This window comes from Oryctolagus cuniculus, chromosome 19 (assembly GCF_051225735.1).
Source record: "Oryctolagus cuniculus isolate XC-2025 breed Fujian yellow rabbit chromosome 19, ASM5122573v1, whole genome shotgun sequence".
Lineage (NCBI taxonomy): Eukaryota > Metazoa > Chordata > Mammalia > Lagomorpha > Leporidae > Oryctolagus > Oryctolagus cuniculus.
The window spans coordinates 58,082,026-58,105,593 of NC_142885.1; the positions used below are offsets into that span (position 1 = coordinate 58,082,026).

General features: G+C 46.9%; 1 long non-coding RNA gene across 9 annotated transcripts in view; it reads right to left on the bottom strand.

Moving 5' to 3' along the window:
- LOC103348570 (uncharacterized) overlaps positions 1–23,568 on the bottom strand; it is a 226,909-nt gene that overhangs the window by 73,774 nt on the left and 129,567 nt on the right. For 2 of the 9 annotated variants that reach the window (XR_016225716.1, XR_016225710.1), the window contains exon 5: positions 16,540–17,580. The exons of 6 other annotated variants lie outside the window; for them this stretch is intronic. This is a non-coding gene — a long non-coding RNA (uncharacterized LOC103348570). Of the gene's footprint in view, positions 1–16,539; positions 17,581–23,568 lie in introns of those variants that run through there. One more of the 9 variants, XR_016225707.1, reaches the window with a different exon arrangement.

A 23,568-nucleotide genomic window follows, 5' to 3' on the forward strand; every position in this document is an offset into this window, starting at 1 on the left:
ACTAGCCTAGATCAAACACAAGCAAATATTGTCAACGTGGGGCAAAACCCAAAGAACTTGGGTTTTTCTTGGGTCTGGGTTTGGTTGCTTCCAGAAGCAGACCCTGAGACAAGGAGTCATGTATGCACAGTTGATTTGTGAGGTGAAAGTAGTGAAATAGGAAAGGAACACAGATCATTAGAAGGTATTATCAAGTAAGATATTACTGTCAGAACCACGGGAAATCACAGAACAGGCACCTGAGGGTGTTAAGAAAGCCAGGGTATTTACATGCCAACTCTTGTTAGTCATAGTTGAGAGCTGTTCAGGAACATGATGAATGGGCTCACTTTGTCCCTGCTGTCTCCTTGACCTTAGGATTCTAGAACACTCAAATGACCAGACTTCACCCCACTGCATCCACATGGGTATGGTCAAAAACTACAAATGCCTTCAAAGTTCAGAAACACTCACCCCCAGCTTCTTCAGCCATCATCACAGTATGATGGGAAAACTCCAAACTATAATCATGGTCAGCAGAGGGAAATGGACTAAAACCAGGATTGGCGCTGTGGCACAGTAAGTTAAGCAGCCATCTGTAGTGCCATCATCCCATATGGACACCAGTTCGAGTCCTGGCTGCTCCACTTCTGATCCAGCTTCCTGCTAATGTGCCTGGGAAAGCAGGGGCAGATGGCTCAAGGGCTTGGGCCTCTGCACCCATGTGTTGAGACCTGGATGAACTCCGGGCTCCTGACTTCAGCCTGGCCCAGACCCAGCTGTTGCAACCATTTGGGGAGTGAATCAGTGGATGGAAGCGTGTGTGCTCTCGCGCGCGCGTGCGCATGCTCTCTTTCTCTCTCTCTGTAACTATCTTTCAAATAAATAAAATAAATCTCAAAAAAGAGAAATGGGTAAAATCTCAGTACGTGGAGTCCCAGGCTCAACTCCCGGTTATGCCGGGATGTGACCATTGAGACTCATGTCTGTCATCTGCAAAATGAAGACAGTATTTCCCAGGATGTCATGAGAACCAAATGAGATGATCATGGTAAAGTTCTTTCTTTAGTAGCATGGCCTGCACACAGATGGCCGTGATGATACTGAGGTGGTTGACAAGGCACTGTTTGGAGGGTAGGGAAAACATGTTTTTTAAATTGGATACATCCTGAATCCACCACCCCTTCCTTCTTACTCTGATCCATTTTTAACTTTCTGGATTTACTCTCATATGCATAAAAATAAAAGATGGCTCTCAAGGATCTAAATAGAAATCGCCATTAGATGACCCACAAAGTGCATCTAGGCAGTGTGAATGATTTAAGAGGAATCTCGCCTAGTACATTAAAGCTGACGAGGTTATAAATTCAGATTTCTAGTTCTATTGCCATGTCACCAGATCTTGCCACAAACCAGGCAGGCCCAGTTACCATTCTGCAGCATTGGACCTGAGAACAGGCTCCTCTGCTGAACAAGACAAGCCCCTGGGTCTGTTTAGCCCAGTGAGCACCACTGTCTGTTATAACAGCCTCTTCACATCTCCCCAATACCTGCTGGGCACTGCAGACATTCCTGAGCTAGCTGGTTGGAATGAAAACCATAGCTCTATACATACTCTCATGTGATAACAAAAGTATCCAAAATGGTTTTCTCTCAAGTCATTTTAATGAGGGACAGGCTGTTGAAATGGGATTCACATCATCAGCTGCGAATGCAGTAGGAGAAAGGGTGGACACTGCTACTCCATCGAGAAAGGGTGGACGCAGCTACTCCATTGAGAATGACAAATTGTGCTCCACCAGCGAGAATGAGAGAATCAGGCTAGGCAGTCATGAGACTAAAGGACTGATCAGGCACAAACCTACCGATCTGAAGTGAGCGGCCCACAGAGACAAGACAGGGAAGGCACTGTGGTTTTGCCTAATAGCCTTGTCATTGGCTGGTCTCCATCTGCCTGGTGCACAGGGCAGCTTTTATACCTGGGGTGGGTACAGACATGGAAATGAGGGCTGTGGCTGTGATGAGTGAACAGGAGGAGTGTGATGGAAAATCACCTTTGCAGAAGCAGGCAGCATATGAGTGGGCGTTTGGGGAGGCACGGGGAGAGGGCCATCAGGAGCGTCTGGGCTGTCTGCTCCTTCCCTCAAACTGCTGACCTCATCACGTTGTTAGTGCATTGTTTCCCAGTGATGGCTGCCACGTGGACATTTTGAGCTGAGTCATGCTTTCTAGTGGGGTAGGGGGTGGGGCTGCCCTGTGCATTGTATGACAGTGGCAGTATCCTTTGCCTCTAACTACTAGATGCTGGTAGCATCCCTTCTCCAGCTGTGGTGGCCACAAACGTCTCGACACTGCTACGTGTCCCCTGGGGGGCAAAATTGTCTCTCGTAATGAACTGGTTTGTTCTTAGCCTGTGTAGCATGTAATTCTTCTTTCAAATTAATCAGCCACCCTTAAAAAATTAAGGACTATCACTGTAAAATTCTAGGCTTTCTAGGCTAAAAATAGTTCAGATGAGTGGGCAGCACTGGGCTCAGTCCATTCTGCTACCCCTGTGACCCCTGGAACCTCATCCCCTGAACTCCCTCCTCTGCCACCTGCTACCCCTGGCCCTCACCAGATGTGCTCCTGCCTCAGAGCTTGTGCCACTACTCCTCTGTCTACCTAGAAAGTCTCCCTCCACTGCCATGAGCTCGGATGTTTGCACGGCTTCCTCTCCCTTCTTTCAGATCTTCACCCAAATGTCACGTTGTGGGTGGGTCTTCCCTGGCCGCTCTACCTAAAATTTCAACACTTCCCCCTAAATTTCCTGTCCCTTTTCCCGATATTTTCCTCGAATCTTTATTTATTTATTTATTTATTGAGTGGCAGAGAGAGAAAGACTGAAAGAGTGAGCTCACATCCAATGATTCACCTCCCCAGTGCCTGCAACAACTGGGGCTGGTCCAGGCTGAAGCCAGGAGTCAGGAGCTCAATTTAAACCTTCCACATGGGTGTCAAAAGCCCCATTAATTGAGCCATTGCTGCTGCCTTTCCCAGGGCCTCCATTAGCAGAAAACTGGAGTCAGGAATCAGCCCAGATCCTCGGATCTGGGATGCAGGCAAAATATCCTATAGGCTAAACACTCACTCCCCCTTTCCTGATTTTATTTCATTTCCCTCCTTAGCATTTATTTAACAGGCTATATAAGAATGCTGTCTTTTCTTCAGGTTTTGATATTTTCTTTATCATGCATAGTTTTGCATTAATTCTGTTTTTTTTTTTAAAAAAAAAACCAATGAATTAAAAAATATCTTCAAGACTACATTTTCAGCACTCCTTTAGACTTTGCCTCTGAAGCCAGTGACACATTTATCTCACACTAGTCCTGGTCCCATTGCATTATCCCATTATTTATCTTGCTCTACGTCCAGCACCATGGAAGCCTCATGAGACAGGATTTTTTTTTTTTTTGTCTACTTCGTGTACTGCATTCTCTCTAACACCTGGATTCGTGCCTGATGTGGACTCTGCATCTGATAAATACTGATAAGACTGTGTGATTTCACCAAAGCTGTGCCTCACATCCCAGTATTACTCCTAAATTCATTCTTGTTTTTTCTGTCAATTTTAGAGATTTATTTACTTATTTGAAAGGCAGAGTTACAGAGAAGCAGAGGCAGAGAGAAGTCTTCCATCCACTGGTTCACTCCCAAAATGGCTGCAGTGGCCAGAGCTGGGCTGATCCAAAACCAGAAGCCAGGAGCTTCTTCAGGGTTTCCCACACAGGTTCAGGGGCCCAAGCCCCTGGGCCATCCTCCACTGCCCTCCAGGTCTACAACAGAGAGCTGGATTGGAATTGGAGCAGCCAGGACTGGAACCGGCGCCCATATGGGGTGCTGGCACTGCAGGCGGCAGCTTTACCTGCTATGCTACAGCATCAACCCCTTTTCTGTCATTTTATAAACACATATAGACCACTCCCGGTATGGGAGTCATTGTGCCAAGGCCTTGGAAGGAAGAGGGGAGTGAGCTCCACCTGTTCTGAAGCTTAGAGTTGCACAGGACCAACTGGGGTGCGGAGATAAGGGCTGTGACGGAGGCAAAGAGAGGCGCTGACTGAGGTCAGGTTACTCCTGTTAGACTGCAGGGCTGCCACGGACAAAACAGGACAGCCTTGTGGCATGAACAACTCAGACTTACTTTCATTCAGTTCTGGAAGCCGAAGTCCCACCATCCAGATGTAGGCTGGTTGGTTTCTCCTGAGGGCTCTCTCCTTAGCCTCCAGGTAGCCAACTTCTCAGTGTGTCCTCACTGTGCCCATGAGCCCCCAGCATCTCTTCTTACAAGGACACCAGTCATGGGGGAAGCCTTTGGCAGAGCAGTCAGGCTGTCACTTGAGCAGCCTGTGTCCCAGGTTGGAGTACCTGGGATCAAGTCCTGGCTCAGCTCCCTATTCCAGTTTCTTGCAAATGCACACCCTGGGAGGCAGCAGGTGATGGCTCAAGTATTTCGGTCCCTGCTACCCATGTTGGAGACCTGGAGTGAGTCTCCAGCTCCTGGCTTTAGCCTGGCCCAGCCCTAGCTATTGAGGATATTTGAAGAGAGAACCAGCAAAATGGTAAATCAATCTCTCTCTCTCCCCCTTTTCCCCTCTCTCCCCCTCTTTCTCTCCCTCTTTCTCCCTTTCTCTTCCCCTCTCAAGTACATAAAATAAACAAATACATATGTCATATCAGGTTATAGCCCATCTTAATAACCTCATGTTAACTTAATTGCCTCTGAAAAGCCTGTCTCGGCCGGCACCATGGCTCAATAGGCTAATCCTCCACCTTGCGGCGCTGGCACACAGGCTTCTAGTCCCGGTCGGGGTGCCGGATTCTATCCCGGTTGCCCCTCTTCCAGGCCAGCTCTCTGCTGTGGCCAGGGAGTGCAGTGGAGGATGGCCCAAGTGCTTGGGCCCTGCACCTCATGGGAGACCAGGAGAAGTACCTGGCTCCTGCCATCAGATCAGTGCGGTGCGCCAGCCGCAGCGTGCCGGCCGCAGTGGCCATTGGAGGGTGAACCAACGGTAAAGGAAGACCTTTCTCTCTGTCTCTCTCTCTCACTGTCCACTCTGCCTGTCAAAATAAATGAATGAATGAATGAATGAAAAGCCTGTCTCAGGCCAGCACTATAGCACAGTGGGCTAAGCTGCCACTAGAGATGCCAGCATCCCCTATCAGAGTGCCAGTTCAAGTCTCAGCTGCTCTGCTCTCTGCGAATGAGTCTGGAAAGGCAGTGGAAGAGGGCCCATGTTCTTGGGATCCTGCCACCCACATAGGAAATCTGGATGGAGTTCCAGGATCCTGACTTGGGTCTGACCTAGCCCTGGCCATTGTGGCCATTCTGAACCATCAGATGGAAGATGATTCTCTCTCTCTCTCTCTCCCTCTCTCTCTCTCTCTGTGTGTTTGCGTGCGCGCACACACACGTGCATGTCTTCATTTTTCTGTCACTGTCTTTCAAATAGCACTTAAAAAAAAAAAAAAGACCCTATCTCCCTACATAGTCATACTCTATACTCTGAGGTACTGGAGGTTAGGATTTATACGTGAATTCTGGAGGGAAATGATTCAGCCTGTAACAATAGAAGCAGATACCACAGAAGGCTTTCATAAGAAACGTACATACTCAGTCTTAATGGAACTCAAATTTTCCCCCATAAATTGAAGGAGACATATTCCATTGTCACAAAGTCATTTGTTCCACAAGTACAAACTAAATATCCATTAGGTATAAGTCACTCTTATTTAAAAAAAAATTGGCTGATTGATCGATTTGAAAGCCAGTTACTGAGGGAGGAAACTAAGGAGGGAGAGAGAGAGATCTTCCATCCACTGGTTCACTTCTCAAATATTTGCAATGCCCAGGGTTGAGCCAGGCAGAAGCCAGGATCCCAGAGCTCCCTCCAGGTCTCCCATGTTGGGTGCAGGAGCCCAAGCGCTGCGGCCATCATCTGCTGCCTTCCCAGGCACATTGGCAGGAAGCTGGATAGGAAGCAGAATAGCCAGGACTCGAACTGGCACTCAGATAAGGGGTGCCAGTGTGGCAAGACATGGTTTAACCCACTGCACCATGGTGCCAACCCCACATCACTCTTTTAAACCCTAGGCATACAGCACTGAACAAGACAGAGGCAGGCATAGAAACAACTCATTCTAAAAGTGCTGCTAAGTACTCTGAAGACGATGCAGAGTATCAAAAGAGATGGACAAGGAGAAAACCCAGCTTAGAATCACTGGTTGAGCCCTCTAAAAGGGAGTCAACTGGGCAAATAACAGGAGAGAGAGAGAGAGGACATCGCAGCCAGAGAATAGAGGATATGCAAAGACCCGGATGTAGGAAGAAGCTGAAAACTAAAAACTGGTCAACAGAGCTCAAACACAGAGAGCAACCTGAGACTCGGATGTGGCAGAGAAGCAAAGCCGGCCAATGAAGGTGGCACGGGGCCCTGTGAGCACGTCAGGCATCCTGAACTTTAGCAATGGAGGGGGGGGGAAGAGAAACCCTCTAGCCCCATGCTCAGTGTGAACACTGGGAACCAAAATCCCACCCTGCTATCCACATCGCTCCCTCTGTCTTCATTAGTATGACTTCCTCTTACCAGGAGTCATCCACTTAGGTACATTATTTGATGCTCATTACAAAAGACACGTTGAAAGCTTACGCTCTATAAATGGCGAGTCCCTTGGCTCATTACCCATACCTTGTTGGGTCCACCACTCCTGGATGGTTACATCATGGTCCTTACGTACTACTACTCAAGTGCCACTTTGAAAGACCGTCTTAAACCAACCTTCTGATTCTCATGAAGTTTGACTTTACTTTCCTCTCTCTGCAACACCGCCAGCACTTCATGGGGTGGTGTCTCCCCTTACTGCTTAAACAACAAACTCGGCTTCGTCTTATCAACAGGGTGTGTTGTGGTGTTGAGCGAAGCTTCAGAATGGAGCCATGCAACAAGCACTTACAACCAGTCTGGTCTGGAGTGAAGCCCAAAGAACACCCAGAAATTCAGTGCTACTTTCAAATAGCATCTGATGTTGGGGGTGGCCACCTGCGAGCTATTTAGACAATCAGGGAAAAAGCACACAAAGCCAGTAGGAGATGGAGGAAAAAAAAAAACCCTAAAACCACACAGGAAGTCATGGGAAGGAGGAGCAAATCCCCACTGATTGTCATGCTTCTCTTCGGCAGGATCCAACTCTGAGTCCATTAAAGATGTTGTCAAGTTGCTATCCTCACACGTGCCCTGGAAATGGTGCAGGTTTTAGTTTTGTCTTTAATCAAGGGAAATTGCACCATAATTTCGTTTAGTCATTAAGATGTTCTATAGCGGATCCTGTCAACAAGAGCTGCGTAAAGTGTTTTAATCAGTCTTAGTCAGCCTTGAACAAGGTACCTGCAACAAGATTAGTGGGGCAGGCAGCCCAAGCGTCCTGCACCTGCTGCTCTGTGAGCTCTTTTCACTCTGCTTGCCTCTCTGACATTCAGGCTTCCCAGTCTTCACATCCATGACCACGCTGACCTTGGCTTTCACACAGCACAGTCATTTCAGGGGTCTTAAGGTTTATGTGTAGGGCTATGGGCAGCGGTTTGGAGGCGAGTTCCTGTGAGTGGCGGGGTGACCCCATGGCAGGCAGGCAGGCAGGCAGTCCCCTCAGATTTCATTTCTCAAAGAATCATCCCTTATATTTCTCTGTCTCGCAGAAGGGGCTGCAGTGCACGCAACCCCGTAAGGATTAACAGCTCCTCAGTGGAAGGGGTGGTCAGGAGCGCATGGCTGAGGGTAGAACAGGGAGGCCCTGGGTGTCCAGTCCAGCCCTGTCTTCGGAATTTTACAGTCTCCAACATACACTTGCATTCTCACCTGTCATCAGAAAATACCAGAAATACTAGCTCAAACTGCTTTAAATGATAAGGAAAGTGCCTATTAAATTATTACATACAGATCCCAGCAAACTCTTCTGATGAACATTTCTAAACCTGCCCTGCACGTATCAATTTTGCTGCAAAAACAGGGTTTTGTTTAGCTTTGCTTTAAACCTTTGTTAAACACATTGATAGGAATTATATACTATGTAGTTTTTGTGACCCTTTAAAAAGTAGTCTATATGAATGAAGTTGAATATCTATTTTGATTGCTGGTTACAGCAAAACTGTGGGTTTTTGCTTTCTATTTATTGAACTCATTATTTTGTGGAGCCATGGAGCCTTGGCTTATAATATAAATTTAAAATGTTATCTCAAAAGTTGTAAGTAAAATATGAAGCTGAAACAAGAAATAAAATAAAATATGACCTCAAGAGAAAGACCTCATTGAGTGGAGTTGGTCCAAAGGGGATGGCATCATAGCACAGTGGGTTAAGCTGCCACCTGTGATGCCAGTGTCCCATGTTGAGTCCTGGTTCGTGTCCTGGCTGTGCCACTTCCAATCCAGCTTTCTGCTAATGTGTGGGAAAGCTACGGAAGATGTGTGCCTGGGCCCTTACCACCCACGTGGGAGGTACAAGGGAAGTATTAGCTGTTGTCTTTGGGCACTCACTCAGAGTGTTTCTTCAACAGACTCCCAAACAGACATCTCTTTCATGGGCTCTGTTGGGCAGTCAGTGGATAATGTGCAAATGCTGAGACCAGGACGGGCAAGGGAGAAGGGAAGGCAGACGGGAGACCAGGGTTTCCTTTACCCAGGCCTATTAAGAGGGAAAACTGCCAACCTGAATTTTGGGTTCAGAATGAGAACAGTGAACAGAAAGATAAACAGGGAATGTGTCAGTCTTCAAAATCTAGGGCATTAACTGGTTTCCCTTTTGAAATAAAATAGGTCAGCTAAGCGAAACTGTATGCTCAAAGATGTTATAGGACTATCCAAGTGCAGTGTATCTGTATCTGTGTGTGTGTGTGTGTGTGTGTGAGAGAGAGAGAGAGAGAGAGCATGCGCAAGCCAGTTGAGAAGCTTGGAAGGGCAGTATTCCCTCTACTTAGAACAAGCTCTCCTTGTTGGATTCCATACTGTTTATGTCTTCTTTGGGGAATTACTGTCATTGGGTGGACAAATCTTATGCTATGATTTTTGTGGGTTTTGTTTCTTTCTTTGTGTCATAGGGCATCACAGCTAAGAGTCAAAGAGATGTGACTTCAGACCCAAGTCCTGCCACTCGATCTGGTTGACCTTGGCCAAGTTACCTTAATTTCTGTGAGACTCAAAAATCTTTATCAGAAACATGGAGGCAACATTCCCCCACATTGGTTGGTTTTTGCATGAAGATCTCTCTCTCTCTCCCTCTCTCTCTCCCCCTCTCCCTCCCTCCCTCCTTCCCCCTCCCTCTCCCTTTCCCTTCCTCTAAAATTAATGAATAAAAATTTAAAAATACATGGTGTAGTAGAAACAAGGGGCCATCAAAGGAGGTACTTTTCTCTGAAGGGAGGAGAGGACTTCCACTTGGCTCATGGCCCTGTCTAAATACTGATGGAGTTTGTGGACTCAAAAGGCTTCCATAGCCTTGGCAGCTCATGCCAGGAGCCTTGGGTGATCACTGACATAATAAATAAAAGTGTTAATTGTTAAATCAACAACAGGAGTCACTGTACTTACTCCCCATGTAGGACCTCTGTTTTTAATGAGTTGTACTATGAGAATTAACTGTAAAACCTCTTTTCAAATAGTACTTCATATTTTGTGTGTCTGTGTGGGTGCAAATTGTGGAAATCTGTACTTAGTATAGAGTTGGTCTTCTGTAAATAAAGTTAATCAAAAACAAATTTTAATGAAGAATAGGATGGGAGAGGGAGTAGGAGGTGAGACAGGAGTGGGGATGGGAGGGTAGGTATGGGGAGAAGAACCACTATATTCCTAATGCTGTACCTATGAAATATGCATTCATTAAATAAAAGCTTTCTTTAAAAAAAAATACATGGTGCACTGGCAGGTGTTTGCCATTATCACAGTTAAGATGTCTGCGTCCTTATCAGTGTGCCTGGGTTCCACTTCCCCCAATGCCAGCTTCCTGCTAATGCAGACACGTGGAGGCCTCAGGTGATGGCTCAGGTAGTTCAGTCCCTGCCGCTCAGGTAGGAGACCTGGACCGAGTTTGCACTTTCTGACTTCAGTCTGGCCCAGCCTTGGTCTTAGAGACATGCGGGGAGTTGACCAGTGAATGGACTTCTCTCACTCCGTCTGGCAAGCTGTCTCCTCTTTCTCTCTCTCCCTCCCCACCTCTCAAATCAAAATAAATTAAAAGGCAGCTGCCAGCCGCAGTTGTATCATCAGCAAGAGCCACTGTGCGGGGTGGAAGTAGCGACAGTTGCAGAAGGAAGAGTACTGATGATGGAAACAGAGGTAGCAGCAACAGGAGTTGTGAGGGTAACAGAAATACTAACCGTAGTACTTTCTACTGTCTTCCACCTTTATTTTATGGATCCTAAGATCCAAGATCATCTGAGCCCTCAATAACCCTCCAAGTAATTCAGCACAAAGCAGACTACCAATGTGAATGTGTGATCTTAAAGTACTGAGCTCACGTCAAGGAAACAGGAATGCTGCTTCTCTGCACATGGGCTCCTGGGTTCATCTTAAACACAAGTTGAGACAGGTTGCCTAACGCCCCCCCAACCCCCACTGTCAAAAAAAAAATCCGCTGGGGGCTGGTAACTTATTTGCAGGTGTGCCTTAAGCACTGCACCATCTCAGCCCCCTCCAAAGGGCGGCAGTGACCTTGGCAGCAAACTATGTGCTCGAGTAAATCACGCCCCAGAAGGACAGCAGTGCTGAGTTCATGAGCTTGCAGTCCTCGCTGGCAGCCAGCCACGGACTCCGGTCAAGCGTGTCCACTCCTGCAAGGCAGTAAAACACTTCGAGAAAAAGTCCGCCGTTCAACTGCGATCCCGCTGACTCCTTGTTCAAACTTCTGGGGAAACCCATCTGAAAGAGGTGTGCGTTTCCAAAGCGGGGAGCTCCTGTTTCATGCCTGTGCTCTCCTCCGGATGCCTGGAGAGACCACAGAGCTCCAGGAGGTTGTAAGCCATTTCCTTGCCGCCAAAATCACTTCCACTATGAAAAGCACCTGTGACCTCAGCCCCAAGCCTACGGCTCCATCTCTTCCAGATGTCACCGGGACAGGAAGGCCAGCAGGTACTTTTTCTGGGCACTGCAGCAGCGATGGAGATCATGGTGGTGATTTGGCAGGGGGGTCTGCCCCCCTTGCCCTCAGGCCACCCTGCAGAGCTGAATCCCCCGCAGACAGCTGGAGGCAGAGCGCAAGAGGCAGGGAAGCATACGCCCACAGCCACTGTTTTGTTCTCGGTGTTACTGCTTTTTCCCTCTCCAACCAGAATTCAAGGAGACATTGGAAAGAGTGAGGGGTATTGAGTGATTTTATAGTGTCTTAATCAAGACAGCATTCTGAAGCCTGTACGTGGCTCCCAGGAGTATCGCCTATCTCAATCAGTTGCTTTGCCAAAGGCTTTTGGCTTCCTCTGGGAGTAGCCCGCATGCAAGAAACCTGTGTCCAGCAAGGAACACACACCTGAGCCCAGAGCTGCTCTCATATTGGATCTGCCTAAGCCGCCCTGCCCCTTGAACTCAACATGAGAAGACCACAGGGTGTGCCTGAGCTGACTCCCCAAGCCCCACGTCTTGCCTACTTCATGGAAGCTCCTGGCTGATTGCTTTACCTCTAACCAAGCACTGGAGTCTGACCTGGGTGATTCACTGTCTCTCCACACTCGCTGTCTCTTTCCTCTTCTTCCCAGCTTGATCCCTGGTGCCGGCTGCTGCTTTTCATCTCTGCTCCCCGCAGTCTGCATCCTGACGGGTCGGGGCACACAGCAGCAGCTCATGCTTGGAGAAGGGACTTTCTTGAAATAGCTCAGGGACAACTCTATTCAGCCAAACCAGTCAGACAACGTCAGTCCACAATAAAGAAATTTTTTGAGACCTGCAAGGACCCAAATTATTTCTCTCCCATGCACTCCTTCTTGAGAAGCTACTGCGTGGATGGATGGATGGATGGATGCTACCAAAGGGAGAGAGAAAATACAGAGGAAGACACAGGGTCTGAAGAGTCCAAACTGGCAGACCCGAGAGGAAAAACCCCAGGATAGTACTGAGCTAAAGGCGGAGAGAGGGCACTGTCCAATGATAACAGTCAAGGAGATGCCCTTGAGAATAAAGAACCAGACCTGTAGAATGGGACTATGGAAAACTGTCAGCCGGTATTTGACAGAGCTATGGGGGAATTCAGCATAAAAACACACACTGTCTTCTTCAGCTATCAGCAAAATTCGTATCATCATAATATTATGTACACTACCACTGATTTAACAAAGACTTTGATGGAATTAAATTGAGACCATAAAGGGTGGAAAGAGAAATTGAGGAAGTTGACTAAGAGCTCAATGGCAACCACCATAACCAGCAGCCAATGGGTAATTTCTAAAATTCATGATTTTGACAATAGGACTATAATCATATCATAGAAACACAAGACAGGAAGTGCTCTCCTCGGCCCCATCCGAAGAGGGGGAAAAAAAAAAAAAAAACAGCTGAAAAGTCCGGACAATTACTGGGAGGTGGGGCCCAGCTTCGCCAAGGCTCCCGGTGCTGCGCGACCCTCCCGCGGCCAGGAGCCCAGGGTAAGGCCAGCTCTGCAGAAGCGGCCATGATGACGAGCGAGGTGGTCGGCTCATCCGGCTCCTGCAGCAGCGGACATGAAGCCCAGAAGGCAGCCAGGAAGAGTCCTTGGCTACAAAAAAAGTGCACGCACACAAAGGGAGAACAGGCTAAGGCAGCTCAGCAAGGAGCCAAAGGAGAACCGCCTGCAGAAAACAGGGAAACGGAGAACCAGAAAAGCCCAGCCTCTGAGGCAGCAGAAGGCAAAGAAGCCGAGTCTGATGGACTCCCTGCCCCTCGTCTTAGCAGCCGTTCCCGCTGCCTTCTTGCACAATCAAGAGGAATATTTTCCAAGTTTTTAGTAGCTCCAGAAACATTTTTAAGGAGGGAGGGGCTGGTGCGTAGCACGTAAAGCCGCCACCTGCAGTGCAAGCATCCCATATGGGTGCCGATTCGAGTCCTGGGTGCTCCACTTCCAATCCAGCTCTCTTCTAGGGCCTGGGAAAGCAGTAGAAGATGGCCCAAGTCCTTGGGCCCCTGCACCCTCGTGGGAGACCTGGAAGCAGCTCCTGGCTCCTGGCTTCAGATCTGCGCAGCTCCGGCCATTGTGGCCATCTGGGGAGTGAACCAGCGGGTGGAAGACCTGTCTGTCTCCACCTCTCTCTCTTTCAGATAAATAAAATAAATCTTAAAAAAAATACACATTTAAGAGAGAGAAGGAAGGAAGCAGCCCTGTCTGCTGATTCACTCCCCAAATATCTGCAACAGTTGAAGCTGAGACACACTAAAACCAGGAGCCAGGAACTCAGTCCAAGTCTCCCACCTGAGTGGCAGAAACCCAAATACCTGAGCCATCATTACTGTCTCCCAAGTTCTGCGTTAGCAGGATGCTGGAGTCAGCAGCTGAAGCTGGGAATCGAACCCAGGTCCTCCAACATGGTAGGCAGGCGTCGTAACTCCCACACTAAATGCCTGCTGCAAGATTTTTATTTTTAACTATGTGCACATATAATTTTGATGAGATTGAAAAAATAAATATAATGCAATACTGTTTATCAAAAAGTAAAACGCAGAAAAATATAAAAGGGGTTGGCACTGTGGCAGTGTCAGTATCCCATATGGGCACTGGCTCAAGTCCTGGCTGCTCCACTTCTGCTCCAGCTCCCTACTGATGTGGCTGGGAGAGCAGCATAACATGGCTCAGGTGTTTGGACACCTGCACCCATGTGGGAGACCTGGAAGAAGCTCCTAGGTCCTGACTTCAGACCAGCCCAGCTCTGGCCACTGCAGCCATCTAGGGAGTGAACCAGCAGATGGACACTCGCTCGCTCGCTCTCTTTCTCCCTCCTTCCCCCTCTATTTCTCTGTGTAACTCTTCATTTCAAACAAAATAAACAATTTTTTTAAAAAAACAGAAAAATACAAAGGACACACAAAGCACATAAAATCTTAGAATCTTGAGCTAATCCCCATTCTCATGCTCCTGAATTTCCTTATGATCTTATTGCATTTTAAAGAATGAATGATTATAAAATATTATGGTTTATTATGTTGCATATTTCCACTAATATTTATACCATAAGAATGTCTTCAAGTCATTATAATTGTTTACAATATTATCTTAACATCTGCATTATAGTCCATTAAATAGATTTACAATAACTTACCCAATCAGCCCCTTGTTATTGGACATTTAAATTCTGTCCAGTTTTCCATTTAAATTTTTTAAGCATGCCACCATGAACATATTTGTACATAAACCTCTTTCCTTGTCTCTGATTATTTCCTTAAAAGTGAAATTAGTAGATCAACAATGAGAAAAGAAGAAATATTTAAAGAGCAAAAGGCAGTAGAATTGTTATATGAACTTTAAAAAACCCCTGTGTAATTGTTTTAGGTATTTTAAACACTGCATTTAAAACATCTTTCTTAAAATGTTCTTCACCCTAGGGCAAGTCACATCTGCCAACTTTTAGGCAAAACGGCTAGACTGCAGTTGGAAGGGAATGCTTATTTAGAAAGTAACTTCTGCACGAAGCCATTCCTGAGCAGTTAGCATCAGTCAGTGACTTTCCCTGGAGCGCCCCCAGCTTCCTGTCTCATGGATTCTCCCCAGAAAACATCACTGTCTTTGCCACACTTCGTAGCAGGGTTGAGACTGGACCCTGCATTTCTCCCTGACCCCCAGTCTCAGGCACATCCTGGATTCACTTGATGTGAGTGAGTGAATAAACATTTAACTCTTTTACTCTCTTGCCTGGTCACTGACATTTGAAGATGAGTCAGTACGATAGACATTTTGTGGTCAGCCAAGGGGATTCTGGACAACTTGAATAGTAAGTACCTGACTTTCTGGAAGGAAAAATCAGCCACTGATGGAACCAGCAAACACAAGAAAAAGGAAGCACTCAGCTCTTATTTGGGTTGTAGAGTGGAAGGTCAATTCAAGTTATTTGAAGTTTGAGTACAAAAGAGAGAAAGTCGTGTGCTTCTTGGGCTCCTTTTATTTATAAAGCAGCCTTGAGTTCTTTACTTCTTTATGCTCATACAAATATTGCATGGTAGGTGATCTTATTTCTGCAAGTCTCCCTGTTGCCCTGGACCACTGTCGTGGAAAATACTTCCCAGCCCCACTGGTCTTCAGATCCACAATGGGGCCAGCACTGGCAAACGGAACACAGGCAAAGGACAGTTCACGAATCCAGGGCTTCAGAAGTGTCCTGTGTTTCTGATCATCCTTCTGCACGACTGCTTTTGTCCATGAAAGGGCGTAGCCATGTAGTGCACTGAGAGCAGACAGACCTATACCCAACATGCAGCCTGAAGCAGATCTGTCCTGGCCAGCCCACAGGCCTTGAGCAAAAACCAATAAGGAAATTCAGGTAATGAAATGACATATCACTCAGAAACACTGTTATAAACCAATGAGATTCTGAAGCTGTTTGTCATTACCACTGACAAGAGAATAACCTAAGACATGTAAGGATGCTTTAGAAAGTGTGTGGAAAATTAAATTAAATGGTAAATTTATTTTTGTTGCAAAAATTATAGGGGCTGACGCTGTGGTACAGCAGGTAAAGCCACTGCCTGCAGTGCTGGGATGCCATATGGGTGCTGGTTTGAGTCCTGGTTGCTCTACTTCCAATCCAGCTCTCTGGTATGGCGTGGGAAAGCAGTAGAAGATGGGCCAAGTCCTTGGGCCCCTGCACCAACGTGGGAGACCTGGAAGCAGCTCCTGGCTCCTGCTTCAGATCAGCACAGCTCTGGCTCTTGGGGCCGATTGGGGAGTGAACCAGTGGATGGAAGATCTATCTTCTCTCTCTCTCTCTCTCTCTCTCTCTCTCTCTGCCTCTCCTTCTCTGCTGTAACTCTTTCAAATAAAAATAAATCTTTTAAAAATTATAAAAACAAATCCTTGCATGGATTTTTCATAATACACATTTTCTATATATGCATGAATTTCATTTTTTTACCAAAATAAGTTTACCTTCTAATTTCATTTTCCACAAACTTTTTGAAGTAACTTTGTATAACTGGAATTTTGGGATCTACTCGCATTCTGTGCATTAGTGCTATCCTCAGAAGGAGCTTGTTAATACTACACAAGAAGTAATGATTACTTCATAAATTATAAACCACATTATTATATTACTATTTTTAAAAAGATTTATTTATTTCTTTGAAAGTAAGAGTTACACAGAGAGAGGAGGAGAGGCAGAGAGAGAAGTCTTCCATCCACTGGTTCACTTCCCAATTGGCTGCAACAGCTGGAGCTGCACCAATCTGAAGCCAGGAGCCAGGAGCTTCTTCAGGGTCTCCCACGAAGGTGCAGGGGCCCAAGGACTTGGCCCATCTTTTTTTTTTTTTTTTTTTTTTTTTTTTGACAGGCAGAGTAGACAGTGAGAGAGAGAGAGAGAGAGACAGAGAGAAAGGTCTTCCTTTGCTGTTGGTTCACCCTCCAATGGCCGCTGCGGCCAGCGCGCTGCGTTCCGGCGCACCACGCTGATCCGATGGCAGGAGCCAGTTACTTATCCTGGTCTCCCATGGGGTGCAGGGCCCAAGCACTTGGGCCATCCTCCACTGCACTCCCTGGCCACAGCAGAGAGCTGGCCAGGAAGAGGGGCAATCGGGACAGAATCCGGCGCTCTGACTGGGACTAGAACCCGGTGTGCCGGCGCCGCAAGGTGGAGGATTAGCCTAGTAAGCCGCGGCGCCAGCCGGCCCATCTTCTATTGCTTTCCCAGGCCATAGCAGAGAGCTGGAGTGGAAGTGGAGTAGCCGGGATTCGAACTGGCACCCATGTGGGATGCCGGCACAGCAGGCAGTGGCTTAACCCACTGCACCACAGTGCTGGCCCCTATTACTAGTTTTTTATAACCTGGTGTTTCATTTAATTTTCAGAATATGCAGTCCAGAGAGTTACTATGATTTATAGAAGCTTATAACTCTAAAGAGTAGTGATTCACATGGCCCAGTAAAACTTAGCTGCTAAGATATTGATAACAAATACCCACAGGAGATCTTTGCCAGTTGGGATGGGGAAGAAGGAAAATCGCATCAATGTGGTGAGTGAATTTTACTGGATTTTCACTGGCTGCCGTGCCTTACGTTTCTCTGTGTTCTGGAGGAATCTGACACATCAATGCTATCTGGAAAGCAAACTCTGCATTCCCGAGGGAAATTCCTCCCCAGGGCCATCTTGGGTGCAGCTCTGTGGCGACATAAAATGTCGCGGTAAACAACTCAATATATATTTCAAGCATTAATTGCCTTTGCAGACCTTGGAATTTCTCACTGAGCTCACTCACAAGTTTTATGGAGGGCATAAAATTGATTGTGTTGACAGAACCTTTAAAGTGCTGAATTCATCAAGGCCAAACCAAGCCGGGATGACATTATGGAGGGGGAGTCAAGTCTTCTTATCGGGAGTTCTGTTCCAGGCTCCTCTTCTACATCACAATCCGAAAAGCTGCAGGGCGACAAATGCCAACACTCTTTAAGGCAATGTGCTCATCCTTGTGTGGGCACACACATGCTCAGCGGTGACAAAACTACATTAACTCTCCCAAAGGCGTCTGGACCTCAGCAGAGAAACAAGGTGGTGGGGGCCAGGGTTTGGAATCTCTTGTCAGAAAGGCCTCCTGATAAAAATGATGAGCTGGAAGGTTTTGCTCTGGTACCTGCTTATGGGTTTAAAAAGAGTTCACTGTTGCACGGTCCCTTGAACTGATGACTGTCCACAATTTTGCCCCTAGAGACTCCGCTTGCAACTCACGTGCCGGGTAAGAGCATATGTTAGAATATCAAAGACTCCAAGGGCTGGCTTGGTGGCACAGGAAGGTAAGCTGCCATCTGTGGTGCTGCCATCCCTTATCAGAGTGTGGGTTCAAGTCCTGGCTATTCGGCTTCTGACCAGCTTCCAACTAAGGCACATGAGAAGGCGATGAGTGATGGTCCAAGTACTTGGGCCCCTGCTGTCCAAGTAAGAGAATTGTAGGCTCCTGGCTTCGGCCTGGCCTAGCCCTGGCTATTGTAGCCATTTGGGTAGTGAACCAGCAGATGGAAGATCTCCCACTATGTAACTCTGCCTTTTTTTATTTTTTATTTTTTTTGACAGGCAGAGTGGACAGTGAGAGAGTCAGAGAGAAAGGTCTTCCTTCCGTTGGTTCACCCCTCAATGGCTGCTACGGCTGGCGCACTGCAGCCGGTGCACTGCACTGATCTGAAGCCAGGAGCCAGGTGCTTCCTCCTGGTCTCCCATGCAGGTGCAGGGCCCAAGGAGCTGGGCCATCCTCCACTGCACTCCCAGGCCACAGCAGAGAGTTGGACTGGAAGAGGAGCAACCGGGACAGAATCTGGCGGCCCAACCGGGACTAGAACCCAGGGTGCCGGCGCCACAGGCAGAGGATTAGCCTATTGAGCCACGGCACCGGCAATAACTCTGCCTTCTAAATAGTCAAATAAATCTTTAAAAACAGAAGGTAGCTTTAGCTGGAGTAATCTAGGAAAAAATGAGGGCAAGAGATCCTAAAAAAGTCATTTTATAATCTAACCTGTGAAGTGACATCCAGCATTTCTGCCATATTCTATGTGTGATAAATGAAACATATGCCATTTGCTTGTAAGGATGGGGATCACTGTGGTCCCTCTTACATGCCGTCTCCTTAGTCTATCGAATCAGCTCAGAAGGCATATGTCAAAAACACAAGATGGAAAGAAATGAGAAATTCTGCTGTCCTGTGTCCTTATCACCAACGACGAAGTTAAAACCAAACCGAGAGAAGGCTCCAATGCCACCTTTTCAAAGGAGCTCTTCTCTGTCCACCCTGTGAATGTCCCCCTCCTCCCGCTGCTCATTTTCCCATTATCTTGCTTGATTTCCATTGTTATATGACACGTTCTTATTTACGTGCTTGTTTTCCTACCCATCATTACTGTAGCCTCCGCAAAGACAAGGTCCACCTCTATCTCAAATCTCCAGCATGCAGGAAACTGTTGTCAAATAAATGCCAGGTTTTTCACGTGAACGTGAGACATCTCTGATCTCAAAGTTCTTGAAATGTGCTTAGAAATGCCAGGGGAACCGAGGGGAAGCCAAGAAATAATTGTTTGCTGTGAGTTCTGTCTTGCATTACAACATGGCCCTAAGACCCAAGGAACTAGAGAACTCTTGGTGGAGAAGCCAAAGCTGAGCAGGGGCTTGAAGGGAGTTTGGGGTTTCTCAAGGCCAAAAGAAGGCTCTATTTAAGGACCTGTAGGGTGGGGGTGGGTAAAGCAGGATCAGATTCAGTGACCTTGGAACGCTAAGCAGGATTCTGCCGAGCGCTGGAAGGCAGTCTCACTTCGTGGCCCAAAAGTACAGACACTGAGGTCTCTCTGTGTGCTGACTAAACAGCTCAACAAGACATTAACATTGCCAGGCTTTTCCCAGAGTCTCCAAAAAATGTCCCTAAATGAGAAACCCCGTGTCTCCCACAAAGCTAGGCATGCGTCCCTTTGTAAGCGTTTGCCTACAACTTGCTCCCTCAGCGTGGGTGAACGTCTTTAAAGATAAGCCAGCCCCCCTGTGACTCTGATTTGGGGCTCACCCAGCAACCTGCTGCTGAGTGATTTGACAGCCCAGTGATTTCTGCAATGGCCCTGCCTGGAAATGCTGCCCACTGCGGAGCCAGTCCTTATTCTAGAGGGAAGGAGCTCTCGGGGTAGCCACGCCCACAGCAGGTGGCTGCCTTCAGAGTGAGAGAGGTCAGTCACAGCCACAAGGGAGCCACCTGATCTAGAAAGCGAAGGAAGCTGGAGCTGCAAATGAAAACTGGGGTGTCTGCCTGGAAGAGGTGAGGGATCCTGGGAAGGCTGACTGCATCCTGGGTTTGAGTCCAGTCCTCGGTACACAGCTCCCTTATGAGGGACCTTCACGTGCGCCAATAAAGACCATGTGAAGGAGTGGAGATGATTTAAAACCAGAAACTGGAAAGGAAACTCCGGGGCAAATGAGCACCTATCAAAGAGACCATGAAGAAACCCAAGTGCTGCTGTTTACATACGAGGTAAGTTTGCTTTGGTTTTAAAAAATTGGAACTCATACAAAGGGTGTTCAAAAAGCTCATGGAAAATGCATATCATGGGAAAAAAAACCGCACAGGGATTTCAAAAAACCTTTGCATCAAAATAAACTCATCTTTTAAATCAATTTTCCCGCAAGTGTTCTGAAGTTCTCTCATGTCTCTGGAGAGTAGGATCAGAGCCACAGTAAGCACTCCTTATACACTTTTCACAAATGGCTGCAATCCAAAAGGGAGAGGAAGCTCTCACAGATTAAAAGAGAGTTAAGAGCATTTGCATACAAACGCACATGCATTCTACTGAGTATAATTTGCAATGGGACGCTTGGATCAGATGGAGGTGCGTGTACTAATTTGCTAATGCTGCTGGAACAAATCACCACAAACTCCATGTCGCTAGTGAGGTCAGAAGCATGGAAGGGGTTAAAACAGAGCTGCTGGCAGGCCTGCATTCCCTCTGGAGTCTCTAGGGAAGACTTGTTCTCATTTTTTGCCAACTTCCAGAAGCAATCCTAGGGCCAGCAAGCGGGTTAAGCTACTGCTTGCAGTGCTGGCATCCCATATGGGCACTGGTTCAATTCCTGGCTGCTCCACTTCTGATCCAGCTCCCTGCTAATGCTCCTGGGAAAACAGCAGAAAATGGCCCAAGTGCTTGGAAAACTGCACCCACATGGGAGACCCAGAAGAAGCTCCTGGCTCCTGACTTTGGATTGGCCCAGCTCTGGCCACTGCAGCCATTTGGGGAGTGAACCAGAGGTTGGAAGATTCTCTCTCTTTTTCTCCCTCTCTCTGTAGCTCTGCCTTTCAAATAAATAAATCTTAAAAAAAAAAAAATCCTGACTTGTGGTTTCTTCCTCATTGTTCAAATTTAACGGTGCAGCGTCTTCAAAAATCTCTGACACTCCTGCCTCCATCCCCGAAGAACCCCTATAATCACTTTGGGTGTCCCAGATAATCCAAGACAATCTCCCCGTCTTGAAAATGTTAACTTAATCCTGTCTGCGATTCCCTTCGTGTGTGTGGCAACACCATCACGGGATCCAGGGGATTACCATATGTGTGTGCATCTTTGGCGTGGAGGAGGTATTACTCTGCTTACTACAACATGTATGTAACTGTTTAAGATACAACCGAACTATTTGCAAAGTGACTGCACCATGTCACATCACCACCAGCAGTGTATGAGCGCCAGCTGCTCCCCCAACCTCTGCTACACTTAGTAAGGTCTTTCTACCTTTAACCATTCTGATAGGGGCACAGTAGCTTCTTATCCCTGGTTTAATTTGCATTTCCCTAAGTAAAGATGCTAAGTATCTTTTTTTTTTTACATGCTTATTTTTCATTTGTTTATCTTCTTTGCTGAAGTGGCGGTTCAAAGCTTTTGGCCATTTTTAATTGGATTGTCTGTTCTTTCATGATTGAAATTGGAGGGCACTTCATGTGCACTGGATTTGTCTTTTGCTGGATATATGCTTTCACTATTTTCCCTCCAGTCTGTGCATTTTACTTCTTTTAACATTCATTTTTATTTATTTATTTTTAAAGATGTATTTTATAGTCATTTGAAAGGCAGAGTTACAAACAGAGAGGGAGAGACAGACAGACAGAGGTCTTCCATCCACTGGTTCACTCCCCAAATGGCCACAATTGCTGGGGCTGGGCCAGAATGAAGCCAGGAGCCAGGAGCTTCCTCCAGTTCTCCCACGTGGGTGCAGGGGCCTAAGTACTTGGGTCATCCTCTGCTGCTTTCCCAGGCACATTAGCAGGGAGCTGGACTGTAAGTGGAGCAGTTGAGAGGTGAAGAGGTGCCCATATGGGATGGCAGCACTGCAGGCAGCAGGTTTCTCCACTGTGCAGGAGCAAGAGGCAAGGAGAGGGGAAGGGAGGGGAGAGGAGAGGAGGGGATAGGAGGAGAGGAAAGGAAAGCAAGGGGGGATGGAGGGGAGGGAGGGAAGGAGAGGAAGAAAAAGAGCAAGAAGGAAGAAAAGAAGAAAAATATATGCAAAATGGTTCATTTATATAAAACTAGAAAATGCAAACAATGATGACAGAACGCAAATTAGTAGTCCCAGGATGCATGGGGAAACATGGGAAGGAGGGAATACAAAGAGTTACAAATTAACTTCTGGGGGGACAGCCATGTTCACTATCTTTACTGTGGGGATGTTTTCATGGCTATATATATGTGTCAAAGCTCCTTAGTTCTATAACTTAAATGTGTGTGCTTTATTGTATGTCAATTATACTTCAATAAGCCTCATAGTTAGAAAGACTTAAGAGATGTAATAACTAAATGCAATGTACTAATTTATTTTTATCTGAGTTTAAAGAAATCAACTATAAGTTGAGTCAGGGAAATTTGGACATTGGGTCTGAACAATACCAAGGAATCACTGTTCATTTCTAAATCGTGGCAGCTTGGTAAACCTTGTCAGTCCGTATCCCTGAGGCGGGCTTGAAGAATCGCTGGAGAACCCACGTGGGGTGAAAGGTGCAAACTGGCCCCCTGCTGGCAAGCATCAGACCTGCGTGACGGACACACAGGAGGTCATTATCCTGCTCTAACTTTGTGTAATTCGCCAGACTTCCATCTTATAAAATTAAAATATTTAAAGCTTTTTAAATGTTTGTTGAATGAATGATACAAGGCAGCATATTTTGACTCCATCCATGATTGACATTTTCTGAAAACGGCATAATGTGCCTTCAGATGTTGTGTGTTGGCTGGAATTTTAAAAAGGGGGGTGGGATCGATGCACTCAGATGCCAAAGGACCCACCACGAGAGATGACATGGGGCAGAGGGACAGTGATCTATGGCCCACGGCTCTGGGCCGCCTTGTGCGAGCTAAGAATGTTTTTTTACATTTTGCAGTGGTTGAAAAGATGTTTAAGAATATTTTCTGACGTGTGAAAACTATATGAAATTTCATGTCAGGGTCCATAAATATAGTCTCGCTGGCACACAACCGTGTCCAGTCATTTGCAAACTGCCGATGGCTGCTTTCATGTTTTATTAGCAGAGATGAGAAATTCCCACAGACTGTAGGGTCCACAAAGACCAAACCAGCTACTATCTGGCATATTATAGGAAAAGTCTGATAAAGAAGATAAACTGGAACCCCAAAGGTGTTCTCCTAAACGGACTCACTCCAGGGGCAGGCAGCTGGTGCCCTGGTTAAGTCGCCATTTGGGGCACCCACATCCCACATCAGCATCTTGGGTTTGAGTCCAGCTCTGCTTCCAGTCCAGCTTCCGGCTAAAATGCAACCTGGGAGGCAGATGGTGATGGTTCAAATATCTGGGTCTCTGCCACTCACACGGGAGACCCAGATGGACTTCCTGTCTCCTGGCTTCATCCTGGCCCAGTCCCGGCCATTGTCATTACGGGCATTT